Source organism: Megalops cyprinoides, chromosome 4, assembly GCF_013368585.1.
Source record: "Megalops cyprinoides isolate fMegCyp1 chromosome 4, fMegCyp1.pri, whole genome shotgun sequence".
Lineage (NCBI taxonomy): Eukaryota > Metazoa > Chordata > Actinopteri > Elopiformes > Megalopidae > Megalops > Megalops cyprinoides.
The window spans coordinates 19,785,432-19,800,146 of record NC_050586.1 but is presented as its reverse complement, the minus strand read 5'-3'; the positions used below and the strand labels follow the sequence as shown (position 1 = coordinate 19,800,146).

At 45.7% G+C, this 14,715-nt stretch overlaps 1 protein-coding gene across 3 annotated transcripts in view; it reads right to left on the bottom strand.

Moving 5' to 3' along the window:
- tet3 (tet methylcytosine dioxygenase 3) overlaps positions 1-13,030 on the bottom strand; it is a 35,283-nt gene extending 22,253 nt beyond the window's left edge. Inside the window, exons 1-2 of one of the 3 annotated variants that reach the window (XM_036526367.1) lie at positions 12,652-13,030; positions 11,839-11,895 (exon numbers count right to left, since the gene is read on the bottom strand). The gene's annotated coding sequence lies outside the window, so the exon portion shown is untranslated. Of the gene's footprint in view, positions 1-11,838; positions 11,966-12,651 lie in introns of those variants that run through there. The other 2 variants (XM_036526368.1, XM_036526370.1) reach the window with 2 other exon arrangements.
- Between the last annotated feature and the right edge of the window lie 1,685 nt (positions 13,031-14,715).

The window sequence follows — 14,715 nt, the reverse complement described above, 5'->3', positions numbered from 1 at the left end:
CTTACGTGATCTACATTTTTACCCAACGCATTTGATCAAGTCTAGACGCGTGAAGCCATGGTTTCTGAAGATGAGGAGGGATGATTCTGATGTTGGCAGATGCACTGTCCTACACGTTAAACCGAACCTGTTTGTTTTAAATGTGCCGTGTCCTTCCTGCCAGACAAGAGGAGCCGGTTTGTGTAAGGGAAGAGGCAGAGGCTCATTATTAGGGCTGGAAGATAAGGTGGCTTATCTGTGACATTGATATCCCCCCTCTCTTTTCTCACCAATACTGCCCACAGTCACATGCTGTCTGTTCCACACACACCTTATCAATCACAGATGTCGACAGAAACATGCAACATTATTTAAGGAGAAGCCAAAGTTAAAATCTCAAATTCGGTATATAGTAGAGCACCTAACAAATACTTACATACTGTATGTGATGCGCATGTGGTGTGTTTGTATGGACCATGTAGTGTCACAGGATGTATGCAGTATTCAGCATTTTATCTCGGGTGCAATAACCAGGGTGTACAGACCCCATTATGGTACACAGCATCTTTAGCGGGTCATTGGAGCGGTGTTGGACCGAACAGTCTTCATGAGAAGTGGGGCCTTGAATCAGCACAGCTCAACAAAGACCCCAGTCCTCTTCTCCCGGCAGCCCCACTGGAGATGGGGGGGGGGGGGGGGTGCTTGGCAGACCAGCCCGGCACGGATGGACCGATGCCAGCGATCTGGTCTCCCCTGGCCGCGCTCACCTCCCTGGCACGTCGGCACAGGGGTCGGTGTCTGGCCCATGGGAAAAGCCGAGCTAACTAACCATGGACCGAGCTCATTACCACTCATTACCAGACAGCACGGGGCAACACGTGCACCGCTCACGCACAAAGGGCCGACTGTGGGGGGGGTTTGGGGAGCCAACTGCCAACACATGCACACATTCATGGGAATAAATATAGCCGCAGAACTAAACACAAACACAAACGGCAATACTTAAACAAACACAAAGACCAGACCAGAGCCGTAGACCAGACCTGGCCATACGCCCCTCCTGTGTCGGCCGGGATACTGAAATAGTGAGAATAATAGGCATAGAATTCCAGGCTTTGCAAGACATCCACTCACACACACACAGCACACCACAAACACAATCGCTAAGCAGCAGTTCCCCCTTCACACTCATGGAAACATGACTCTGTCACAAAGGGGGAAACCGACACCTTTGTGGACTCCACCAGGCACATTTGACGCTTCAGGTGACAACACTGCCACCGCCTGACAACCTGCCAGATCAGACGCGCCAGCACGCAAGGATGACACAGCCGGAGAGGGGGAATTTGCGCTGTAATATCACGAGCAGCGTTGAGTCACAGCGGGGAGGCCGTCACCAAGCAGAACCGTCCCCGGGCTCAACCGACCGTGCTCTCCTGACACCACTGACACAGCTCTCTGCTCTCTGTTCAGAGATGAGTCCCTTCTTTCGTTTCTTCACTTACAATCAGTGGGATATGAAACCCTCTCTGACGCACACGTCTGAACTGAGGAGAGGAAGAGCGGCACGACAACGGACGGACAGCTCGGCCGTGACGCCTTACCCGCATCGTAGAGACTCCGCCACAAACAACGCCCTCTTCTCTCTGGGTCTCACTCACGTCCAGCCCCACCACTCATCGTGAAACCGGATAGACGCTCGTCAGGAGCTGATCAGCTCAGCTGCACCCACTGAGCCTCCTCCACTGGTATCAGGTGCGGGAGCTCGATGCGGGAGCATTCCAGCACATACCCATAGAGAGGGGCAGATGTCCTTCCCTTCCACTGATTCCACATATGCTGGAATTCACTCTGAGCGGTGAAACACGCTGGCACACACGCACAAATACACACGCGCGCACCCGCACACAGCGGAGGCAGGACAGAGGGAGTGGAAGGAGTGGCTGGCCTTGTGGGACGTATGACAGACAACAACAGAAACGCACCCGGACCATGTGTTCACCTCTCCTCCACACAACCCTGACTCATCTCTTCTGCCCCGCACTCACCCACACTTTCTCCTCTCTAAGACACACTGAACGATACACACACCCTCACACCACAAACACTCACAAACTGACAATGTTCCACACATATACCAAACAAACAATACAAAAACAGATACACTGGACACACAATGTTCCACACATGTACCACACAACACAAAAACAGATATACTGAACACACGCTCACAAATTGATACAATGTTCTACACTGCACACATGCTAAAAACTACACAATCAGTCACACTGCACAGACATATAAAGACTGATGCAATGTTCCACAAAAGTAACGAATAATACAAATCGACACACTGAACACACTCTCACAAACTCATAGAATGGTCCACACAAATATATACTAAAAATACACAATCAGCCACATTACAGACACAGTCACCGGCAGATCCAATGTTTCACACATATACTAAGCAATACACAAGTAATCACACTCCAAATGTATTTTCGGAAAGAATACAATAGACATATTTAAACACAAACATTTAAAAAACACACAATCTCACATTGAGTGTACACTCACTAAGAGTGAATGCATGTGTGAGAAAATACTTGTTACTGACAACACACAACACCCTGGTATCAGTTTGTCATGCACACACAATAAACAATAAACATTCACACAATACTTTCATGCTTACAAACACACAAGATACAATTTGACACAATAACCAAACACACAATATATACAAACTGACACAATATGAACACTCACACTAAACAAAGCAAATTCACACCATGGAAACACTGTATAGGATGCAGCCATGTATAAAACAACATAGTTGTACACATACGTATGCACATAGGCACACAGAAACACACACACACACCCAGACACACACACACGCACACACATCAGAGTGCTAACGAAGAACGAATGTCATTAGGACTGAAAAGGAGGGAATTCCCTGGGGTGAAGCACTGAGTGTCTGTAGAGCATGGAATACATTCGCCTGCTATATGTATATAACCATTCCAATTCTGATTCTGATTGGGGGTTAAACCGCACCTGATATGGCAGTTTGCTTTGTATGAATGTGTTAGAAAGCCATTGTTTCTGATGGTGTTTTCTCTTCTCCTGTGAGTACAACCGTTTACCACAAATACGAACCACAGGGTGGATTGATCTGAGCTGTAAAGACGTAATCAGTGCGGTTTTCAATAGAAAGGGCTTGCTCATCATCTGCACTGCCTCAAATCAGACCATCACTCTCTGTTCCCGACATGAACGCCCCTCCCACACACACCCCCAACCTTTTCCTCACACAACGCTGCCGCAACCCCCCCGCCCCCACACCCACCCGATGTCCTATCTTAGCTGATGTCATCAAAGCCATCTTGTTTGACATGCAGGCTAGAAGTCACCCAGACACGCACACGCGTACGTTCACAGACTCACGCACGCAAGAGCAGACACACAGGATTGCACATCACTGACACATATATACCGGCACATGCACACATGCGACTGCACACGCATACACGCACACACACACACACACACACACATACATATGCAAATGATCATGTGGTCAGCGTCAGTTGGCACACTCCAGAAAGTGATGTAAGTTATGAATGAAACACGGAGGGACTATGTAAGTCTCAGACCAGAAACAAATCTAGTATTTAAAGGGGAAGAGAAAATGTTAACATTGATAAATATTTGATATTGTCTTCACACTTAAAATCTTCCAATATACATATGGTTTATCCCAAATCTTTATCTGTATGAATTCAGATCTACTAATATCTATGTTATCAAAATACCCTTTTACTCTATTTCTCTACATTTTTTGGACATTTGCGATTTATGTTTTTCCTTCTTTCATTCTAATTTTCCTATTACTCCATTTATAATTTTCCTTTCTGTTGTTTGGTTTTGTTCTTTGCATTCCATTATCTTTCTTCCTTTACATTCATTCCCTTCTTTGCTTTCTGTTGTCTCTGTTCTTTCTTTCTTTCTTTCTTTCTCCCTTTCTTTCTTTCTCCCCCTCTGTTGGCCCGGACTTCCTCTGCACCCCCCGCCCAGGGGGAGAGGTGTAGGGGAGGTGTCGGGTGTCCGGCGTGTCATAACTCCTGGACGGCCCCTCCTGACAGTGGGCACGTGCGAGTCAGCACGCACAGCTCAGCTGGGAGAGGCGCACTCTGCACAAAGAGACTGGGTGTGGGCGGAGCCACCCTCACAGGGAGGAGGGGCAAGCAAAGAGGAGAAGAAGGGATCCCTTTTTTTCAAAGAGTGCTCTTTGTCACAGGAATCAGGAACAAGAGAAAAATAAAGTGAAATATGAGGAGGTCGGGGGTTATGTCTACAGAGAGGGATAACGGAGTAACGAGAGCAGGAGGGAGGGGAGAAAGAAGGGGAGAAAGTGATCAGAAACAAAAGGGGACTTATAGATGGAAGGTGCTGTATTTGAATAAAGCAATACAAACAAATTCCAACAATGCTATATGCATTAATCATGGGACTGAGGGATGAGGGAGACGGCTGGAGCATGACTAGGTTCATTTCAGGGAAAGTATATTTGTCACACATAGTATTGCAGCAACTCGGCTAAGAAAACTGATTCAGCAAAGTACAATGACAAAGTAGACAAAGTAAAACCGGCGGCCTCAACACAGGAGTTAATTTCATTTGGGTTGAAATTTGACAATGAAATGAGTGAGAGACACCATTGCACAAAATTACAATAAAGTTCTCTATGCTTAACTGCAACTCTATTCCACAATAACTCTATTTAAAATTGTAATGTAGATGCTCAATAGATGCTGGAGAAAGAAAGCGAGGGAGAGGGAGAGAGGGGGGGAGGGGGGCGAGCAGTCTCCCTCCCCAGCCCTGCGCAGTGGCTTGTTGCCAGCGTTGTCTCTCCCAGGAGCCAGGCTAAGATTAGCTCCCCATATGTTCCAGTCAGGAGCAGCCAGTCTTAAAGGGCCAGCTCCTGTATCGCCACAGAACAGAGAGTACTTTGCTGCACTGTGTGCTCACTGCAGTGATCTTTCCATGCAGCACTGCCCTACACTCTACCCTGCTCCACCATGCTCTGCAAATTATATATCTGTGTTAGGATTTGTATGTAGGTGTCCTATGTATGTTTTATTTATATATATACATACATACATATATATGTATACATACATATATATTTGTGTGTGAGTGTGCGTGTTGTAAGCCAACTGTTATTACAAGGCATATTCTTATCAAATTAGATCATGTTCTCCATTCAAGCTCTATCAGTGCTCTAACACAGCATTATGCTATACATATTCTGCCATAACCGACCTGACCCCACTCCTCCATACACAAGACAAAGGAGAGATGTGAAATCCAAAGCAGACAGCTAATTAGCAGACATTCAGACAGACCGAACGCAACTGGTTCTTGACTTCTCGGTTAGCGCAGTTACTCCGTACCCAGAGCTGGCACCAGTCAGAGCTAAGGAGCCGGCAGACGCACGAGGTTGCGGCACCTGGGAGCTTCCTACCCATTCATTTTTCATTAACTGCGGCAGCAGCGCGGCCCAGCGCCGAATCCTCCTGGAGCACAACGGATCTCCACGGGGAGAGGGAGCGGATCGTGACGTCGCAAAGTGCGAATCCGCTCCAGGACTTGGGGGGGGGTGGGGGTGGGGGAGCAGCCGAGGTCCCAGACAGATAGGACTGATTAGGCAAAAATGAAGCGAGTGTCAGATATATAACTGTAATGGATTGTAATGGAGATAACAATGCAAAAAAAACAGTGTGTAGCTCTGTGATACCGAGATGGCTGTTGCAGAGTATCCCTGCTGATCAAGACTTACGCAGATTCTACAGTGACACTCATTTCTGAGGAACATCTTGCTTCTTAAGATGAAATAAAAAGAACTGAGAGGGCTTGACCAAAATGTTGCCTTATCTTTCATAGATAAGGCAAGATATATGTAGCCTTTTCTGTGAAACTTCTGTTCGGAGCATTTGTCTAAAACAGCCTCTATTACAGCGTATACCATATGCTATTCATACTGATTTCTCCTTTTTAATGGAACTTTCAATGCACTCTTCTAGATTTATGTTTTAGAGGTCCCAAAGTAGGGGAGTTGGCACATCAATGACGTAGCATGTCATTGGCTGTTGATTTCTGTTTCTATCTTAGATCCATATAAAGGTAAAAATCACAGATACTGGTGTTCAAGTATCTTTGCTTTTTTGTGTCTGTCCAGCAAGTTTGACATTCATGAGGCATTCTTCACATGAGCAAATTTAGAGATCAAACAATGGGAACAGGCAAGATATCAATCATGCTGAAATTCATAGTGCCTAAGGTATTAAACCACAACACATTTTTCTCCAAGTGTGTCCACCTACACATCCTCCAAGGACGCCATGTCAAAAAGAACAGGTCCAACACGTGGGGGGTGGAGGATTGGAGAACAGACTTAGACAGGTAGTAGAACATCAAAGATTGATGATTGGAAGTAGGCAAAGGTTGGGAAAGTTGTAGCTCTACAAAATAGACTAGAGTGCCTTTTTTAAGGCAACTTAACAACAACAGGATGTTGTTCCTTCAATGGTCTTGATGCCATTGAGGAATAACCACAGGTCAGTGCGGAATCCATTCTTGCAGAGTTATGCTGCATCATAGATTCAAGGAAAGTTTGCATGATGTGATTAAAATTTTGTTCTCCCATCTAATCAAAGGGCTAAAAAATGTTTAAATCCAAGGAGATGCCATTTCTGCTGCTTAGATATCATTGGCAGAACTTTGTGGGTCTCTGAATTTTATAAGTTATAGCATGATGGTAATTATAACTAATAACTACAATCATCATTAACTACATCATCAGTGAGAATAATTGATCCTATAAGTTGGTTGGTTGGTCCTATTGTAGGTTATTTGAGGTCTATCGAGTGGAGCCATTTTTTTCTTCTGCAGGTAACCGCTGTATTCCTCTCAAATGGGTACCAGTGACATGAATTTTGATTTAAGATTAGAGCCATTTCTTGTTTTGGTTTTCAGGTGCACCTTCAGAATGGCGATCAAAGGTTCTGACGCCCCTGACACATTGGATTGATCAGGCATAACTACTGTATTTGTGGTGCCTTATCATAATTACAACTTCACACATTTCTCACTTGACTGACTCGTTTCAACCGGTTCTCCTGCATTTATTTGGTCTGCAGCAGCCGTTAGGCACCCTGCAGGTTGTGATAAAGTAGTAAAATTACACACAACCATATTTCCCATTCAGCGCGAGCTGTTTGCGGGTTTATTTGGTTTGCAGGGCGTTCATGGTGCCTGGTGGGACAAAGGCATGCAAAAGCACTAAGGTAATGATAAACCCGGCAGCAAACACATGGAACAAGCGACAAAAACAGGGTGCTTTCTACAAAAGATCAGCGTTTGGTTTGTGAATGCTGTACTTGCTTAGCAAAACTGTGGAAACCAGCACAGCCATGCCAACATGAAATTGTCTCCCAAAGACTGAATTCAGTTTATACGAGTAGGTGTTTTATGACTGGAAATGACTTTGCCCGTTTCAATTATAACCATTTAATGGTGTTGGGTTTTGATTATGTGATTACAGTGTAACACTTCTGGCGCATAAAAGAGACCAAAATCTAACCAGATGACAGTTGCAAAGGTAGTTCTGGCTTAAGTGTGAGAAACAGACACATTAAACCTTGACTACAATGGAACCTAATGGGACAGTAAGACCACTGTTGTATTTGACTAATCCTTGCTCCTGCCAATCATTCAAATATCTGTGCCCGCTTTAACCTGTGAAATGTAATGTCTTCAGTGCTGTACTGACACTCTATTTTACCAAATTTCCTCAATCACACACTATGACCCATCGTGAGACAACTAAAACAGTATATTGTCTAGGACATATAGAGTAAGTGCCCTCGGCTGCAATAGTTAATGTTGCAATGTGATGGGAAACTGTATACTGTGTAGGCATTCTCTTTTTCTCACACAAACAAAAACACATACCTACAGAGACTTCTCTAAACTCGGTATCTCCCACTCACACAGACACGTAACCAGCTTTTCACATGACCAAGTTAAAGGGTGGGCCTGAGCTATAATTACAGCAATGATGTCATCTGTCACTCAGTGTTGCCGCAGAAAATAGGTCAAACTTAACCCCTTCTCCGCTATCCATGGGGAGAGAGCGGCCACACAACCAAATTGGCAATGTCTGTCAGTGTTGGTCATATAATCGATCAGTCTCTCCACCCACTCTCTGTGGATGATAAACTCCTATGAAATATTTTGTCCATCGAAAAGAAAGGACCAAAGGACTGGAGTTTCACCAGAAAAACCAGGCCTCACATGAAGTTATATGGTTTACTTATTTAAATCCTTTTTCAGGAGTTACTTTGCTCTTACTCAGTCCCAACATTATTTAGCCAGCAAATGATTGGAGTGTAAGTTACATGAGCAAGACTGGGAAGGCAGAAAGAGTTTTGAAAAGAATGAAGAAACCAAACAGAAATAGAATACATTTTTAAAGAAAGTCATTTTTAAATGATGTGCCCACTGCTATGTTTTTTTTTCATGAAATTTAGAAACAAGTCAGAAAGTTAGAAATAAATTACATTACAGTGGGATGTCTACCCATTTACCAAACTTTCTAAAGTGAACGTTGATATTCAAGGTTCTCAAGATCACAGGGAGGCAAACACCATAGCATGACAAAGAGGACTTTCAAAATATGAAAGTACTATATGATGACATCAGACCTACACTGCAGCAACCAGTTATAAGTTACCAGGCTACAGCAAAACTTCATGGGAACGTGACTCGTCCTGTCTCAGTAATAAATATAAACTTGCACAGTTTTAGGACTACGTGTTTATAGCCCAAATACAACACTTTAGTTCCCACACAATACTTAAATGAACATGAACAAAATACAGTCCCTGAGAGGGAGGGAAAGAACACATCATTCCCAACATCCACCATCAGAATTTATTGACATTCTCATTTTTTGTAGTGTGGCACAGAATCCGTAGTTATCTCAAAGGATTAGCTACAGATGACCAAACTTGTCAAATGACAAGACACATGAAAAAATGCCTGAATACAAAAATCTACACAGGTATTCATTCTGAGGAACCATCAACTGAAATGAATGTCTACTTCACAACACTTTCCACAAAATGCTCAGCCCATGGCTGTAAAGTTGCCATCCAGAAAGTACATTTAAAACACAGGATGTTTAATTATTGACTCTGATGACGGTTTTGGGATATTTTATTTTTTTCTTGAGTTTTAGAGATCGCTGATCTTGAAAACCATTGCACGCAGGAAGGCAGCATATTTATCAAGAGGGCCATCTGCAGGACCATCTGTAGATGTAGACGTTTAGTCATGCAACCCGCTCGAGGGCTCAGAGATGACGAGGACTTCGCCCACTTGGTGGCTTCCAACGGTAAAATGTCTAGTGGCTTCGGTCCACCCCCCACCACCCATCCCGCCCACCCACGAGGAGACTTCGCTAACAGGGCTCTCCTGGTATTGGGCGATGAGAGGATAAAAAGAGCACTGAGGCAGAGCATCCCGCGCATCTTCCTATGCTTGGACAGTTCATCCGATTGCCATTTGCCCATATGATCTGTTGCCATGACAACAAGACGATGGCCAGGGACACTCAGCAGAGAACGGACATCAAAGGAGATCGGCACGAAGAAAGAATTTTGAATGTGCTGTTGTTTCGACAGGAGGAAAGCTTCTAACACTGTGAAGGGAGTTGGGAAGTGATAGTGGATAGATGGGGGCAACAGCACAGTGGTGCAGAACACCTTTAGTGTTCTCCCGTCAGGCCCGTCAGAAAAGGTGCACTCTTGTTGGAACATTGTGTACCGCGACCTTGAGTCACGGATCATGGGTAGTGACAGACGCAGGCGCAGCTCACGGTAAAAGAACAGGCGTCGTCGTGGTTACGCAGGGAAGACCCTTGAGCGGAGCAGCCGCATCAGCAGAGCGACTTGTCACTGCGCCGTTTCCGAGGCTGACGACGCTCAGAAATAAGGGGTGAAGCGCAAAACGTGCGGCAGCGGGATGGTGGGCACGCTAGTGGAAATCGACCGGCAGCCGCGAGCCGGTGAGAAACGACAGACCTCACCCTCTGTAATCTGACACATCCGCCACTGCAGGGGAAAGAGATCCCGAGGAAGATGAAGCTCGGTTTCTAACAGAAACAAAGTCCCTTTTCTCGTCCTGTCAAGAGATCCCAATACAAAAACCTGCTCGCTTCTACGGAAGAGGAGCTGACGCTGCGTTGACGCAGAGGGCCAGAGGACTCGGAAAAATGAGGCAAACACTAAACCTCTCCACAGCAAGCCACGAAAGAATGGAATTGAAGAACAGAACAGAAGAGTGGGATTGGGCCAAACCAGGGTCCAGGGGAATGAACTGAGACGATCCACCTTACAGGTTTCAGGAATCAAATGCAATCTCACTGTGCTTCACACACATATTAGTTACCCTTAGTTTTCTGCAGCAGAAAATTGTTAACAGATGAGATGAAATACCTACTAAAAAACTTACATTCACCTGACTGACACCAATACAGCAGGTGACATCTCTTCATGTGACTTTTTTTTTGTTTCTGAACAAGCAATTTAACTCTAGCTGATCTTCATAATCTGTCACAACAGACTAATTAGACAGGATTAATGACCAACTACTGTACAAATAACCAATACAAATAGAAGAATAGAAGAATTCACGCATGGACACATACGTCTAATTGGACATTTGAAAATACACTGAGAGTTCACCATTTCGTTCCACCGTCACTGAGATTCCTCCTTGATTCTTCAGTACGGAATACAGTACTGTATTAGCACGCGCACACGACAGCTTAGAGTGAGGAAGAATAGTTCCGCTACAGATCGCTCCACTACCCTCCAGTGTACCACAGGTTACTAGAGTCCACACACTCACACACGTGCCCACACGCGCATGCGTGCGTGACCCACTAACTTTCATTCCCTTTACCTCAAGCGACTTTAAAACTTTGACAAGCCCGCCCCCTACCTCCTCCTCCTCCCCGCCCCTCTCTGCACGTGCCTCTCTTTCCTGCCAATAGAGAAGGAGCCCGGGACTCTTTAAACCAGGGCCTGTCCTTGCCGCCACCAGTAATCAAAACAACGCAATCCACGTCCAACAGATAAAGTGTGGCGGAGAGCAGGGAAGATAAACGCTCGCTGAGTCACGCGTTGCAAATGATTGTCGCTGCCCCTCGCCTTGGATGGCGCTGCCGCCGCCGCCGCACCGGACGCGTTTCCCGCGGCTTTAACCCGTGGATCCGCGCAGGTGGCGGTGACGGCGGAGCCGAGCTCGGGGGATGCGGAGGTGAGCACCTGTCTGATTCAGCCTGCTCCGTCTCACCGCGGTACCTCTGTGAGTTCCCAGACTGGAAGGTGAGGCCCGGGAGCCACCTGACCGTACACGCGGAACATATGCGCACACACACACACAAACACACGCACATGCACACACTCCCGCGCACTCGCACAAACATTCCCAGGACTACAAACATTCATGACATATGCCGGCTTCTCGCTTGTCATGTGTGCCTCCCCAAGCCGGCTCCTGTCCCATATTTCCAAATCAACACGCGGAAACAGCCACCCAGCAACAAGATAGCAATCGCTGAGAATTGACAGCCGTGATGCCTCTCTCTATAGCTTACTATAGCGCATTCAAGGACCCAAGCTAAGAGCAGCATCTTCTGTCATCTCCACAAATACACACAGACACACACACACGCACACACACACACATACACACACAGAAGTGGGTTTTTTATCTTACCTCTGCTGCCAGTTTTGAGGTTCTAGAGCAGGCTTTACTATTGTCCTCAAATCCCACCTTGCCAGCGATTAGAGAGAGGGAGACAGGGAGGGAGAGAAAAGGGAGAGGGAGAGAGAGGGAGAGAGAATAACAATCAATAGAATAATGCGACAAGACCCTTTTCAATAAGACAGATCTATTCAGACTACCCAACTACCAAAAAGGGCATTAAAGACAAATCACTTTCTCCACAATCCCTGTCCTTTTTCACTGCTGTCCCTGTCTTCTTTTCCCTTTCTGAGAAAACAAAGATTGAATACTGTTTTGCATCAGATGGCACATCAGTAATAGTGCTTCCCTGATGCCAAAAAAAGAGAGAGAAGGTGAGTGTTTTCTGTGTTAATTATGTAATGCACTTTGGAGATGGTTTTGGTTTGGTTTAAGTTTGTGTGTTTGTATGTGTGTGTCTTGGAGTAGGCTGTTCAACCCCCCAAAGTGTAAAAAATGCACATTATTATTATTATTATCATTATTATTATTATTTCTATTATTATTATTATTATTATTATTATTATCATTGTGAAAATAAAGATCAGACAGCGGGAGGAAATTGATTTATAAAACCATATAACAATGATAAAACATGTAATTACAGCAGTAAGAATTCCAGTCATAAAACAATGAACACAAAAGCAGTTAGTACAGTGCAGTTTCAGTGTCCCCCTGTCTGCTGGTACTATTTTGTCTGTAGCCTGCTGGTGTACCCCCCAGACTCCCCTCACCCTGCTGTCTCTGTCCCTGCCCGACAGCTTCTCCCTGGTAATTAATATTTACCCACTGAGCCAATCTGCCTTCTTCTGCACTCCGTCGGCTGGTCGGCTCCCCATCAGAGGCCTCAAGCTCTCTCGTCTAACCTCTCTGTCTCTCTCTCGTCTCTCTGTGTTCCTGCCCATTCAGGAAGCCATCTTGTGTTTTAATCCTGTTTTACATTAGCACTGGTACACTAGTTCCCTCTCTCTCTCTCTCGCTCTCTGTCTCCCTCTCTCTCGTGCTCTCTCTCTTTCGCTCTCTCTCGCTCTCCTACACCGATAGGTCTACTACAGACACATAGGAGGCTTTTTTTTTAAAGCCAGCCTCTGCGATCGCTATCACCACTGCACTACACAGAACCCCCCTCCTACTCGCTTTTTTCTCTCTCCACCCCCTCCCTTTTCTCTCTCTCACTCTTTCCAACAAGCGAAAAAGCAAACTGCAGACGTGATGTGAATACTGTGCCCCCCCCTCACCACCACCATCACCACCGGCGCGACGTCACGCTACAGATAGCACACAAAGAGCGCCCGGCCACCAATCAGAAGCCAGGATGTGCTCTGCTGCTAGGGTGAAACACAGAGAGAGAGCAAGAGAGAGAGAGAGCGAAAGAGAGGAACTGTGAGAGTGGGGGGTTGGAGAGAGAGGGGGGAGGGGAAGAGCCGACTTTGTGTGTGTGTGTGTGCATGCGTCTATGAAAGAGCAGGGGAGACGAGGGGGAGAGTGAAAGAGAGAGAGCACGAGAGAGAGAGGGGGAGAGACAGAGAGAGAGAGAGAGAGAGAGAGAGAGAGAGAGAGAGAAGGTGGACGGGGGGAAGGGTCCTTCTCTATGGCTGTCAATTATCTCCTCGAGCTCGGCTTCCCTAAACAATGCCTCTGGTATGTGGTATCACCGAGGACCATCTGTGACGGGGCTGCCTGCAACAACCGAACTGGACTGCACACTCACACTCCCTGTCTGACACAGTCAGACTGGCACGTCCCCTCACACACTGACAGCAGCCCAATCAGTGTCACTCACGCTCCTTCACACAATCGGGCACACACACACACTACTTGACATACCTGACAAAATCTGACATGCAGTACACGCCCTCTAGTAATCCATATATACATATATGCATACAATCCCAGCCAATGCTAATGCTGTAACAGTAATTGCAGAAGCACACGCTGTCACAGAGGCGACACCCTGCCAGAAAATGACCCCATCCACCCCTCCCCTTCCTTGCTCCATGTGAGTGTCTACCACAAAGTCAGGCAACTGGCAACACCAGCAATGCCTCACCACACACAGCTCAGTGTTACAACAAACCACATAAAACAAGTCTTTTCCTAAAGTTTTTTTTTTCGTGTGTGCAAAATTGTTTATAACACTGTCCCCGCAAACACAGCAACATGGCAAGTACTAATGCCATAGCTGATTCTGGTGCATATAGCTGGAGCTTTTTTTTTTTTTTTTTGAAAGAAAAAAAAAAGGCTGACAGCTGCTATCTACAAGCTATGCATACTGTACATAGTTTGATGTCTGAAAGTGCAAGTGGAGTTTTTTCTCTGGAGCCAGTTCTGGGGCTATGGGCAAACTCCCTCTAATAACTTCTTTCACATCTCATAACTGTTCTTTGCAATATGTTTAAGTGTTCGCTGTTTACATTGAATATACTGTAGTGTAAATTCTGGTATTTGTGTGCATGCATGTAGAAACAATTCTGCAGTGAGTTCATACTGACAGCCTTTTTATAAAGGCTTTTTTTCTAATTTATCAGAATAGTTGATGGCTTTTCCTCTTCTCAATCCTAAATGTAATGTTTCTTAAAACTTCAGCCCTGGGCGGAATTAATGAGGTTAATCTGTGCATCGCGTCCTAGGCTGCCTGGCAACAGTAGCAGGGGGAATGTGGCCGCACCTGGTTACATTGTCATTAGTTGGCACTGCAACACCATCCTTGGCACAGATGAACTTCATCCAAAAGCAAACAGGCTAACACCACTGCACACATCCACAGATGCACAGATGCACATACATATACACAGACACACAGATGCATAAACATACGTGCTCTGTGGAATGACTGAAAACACAGCTCAA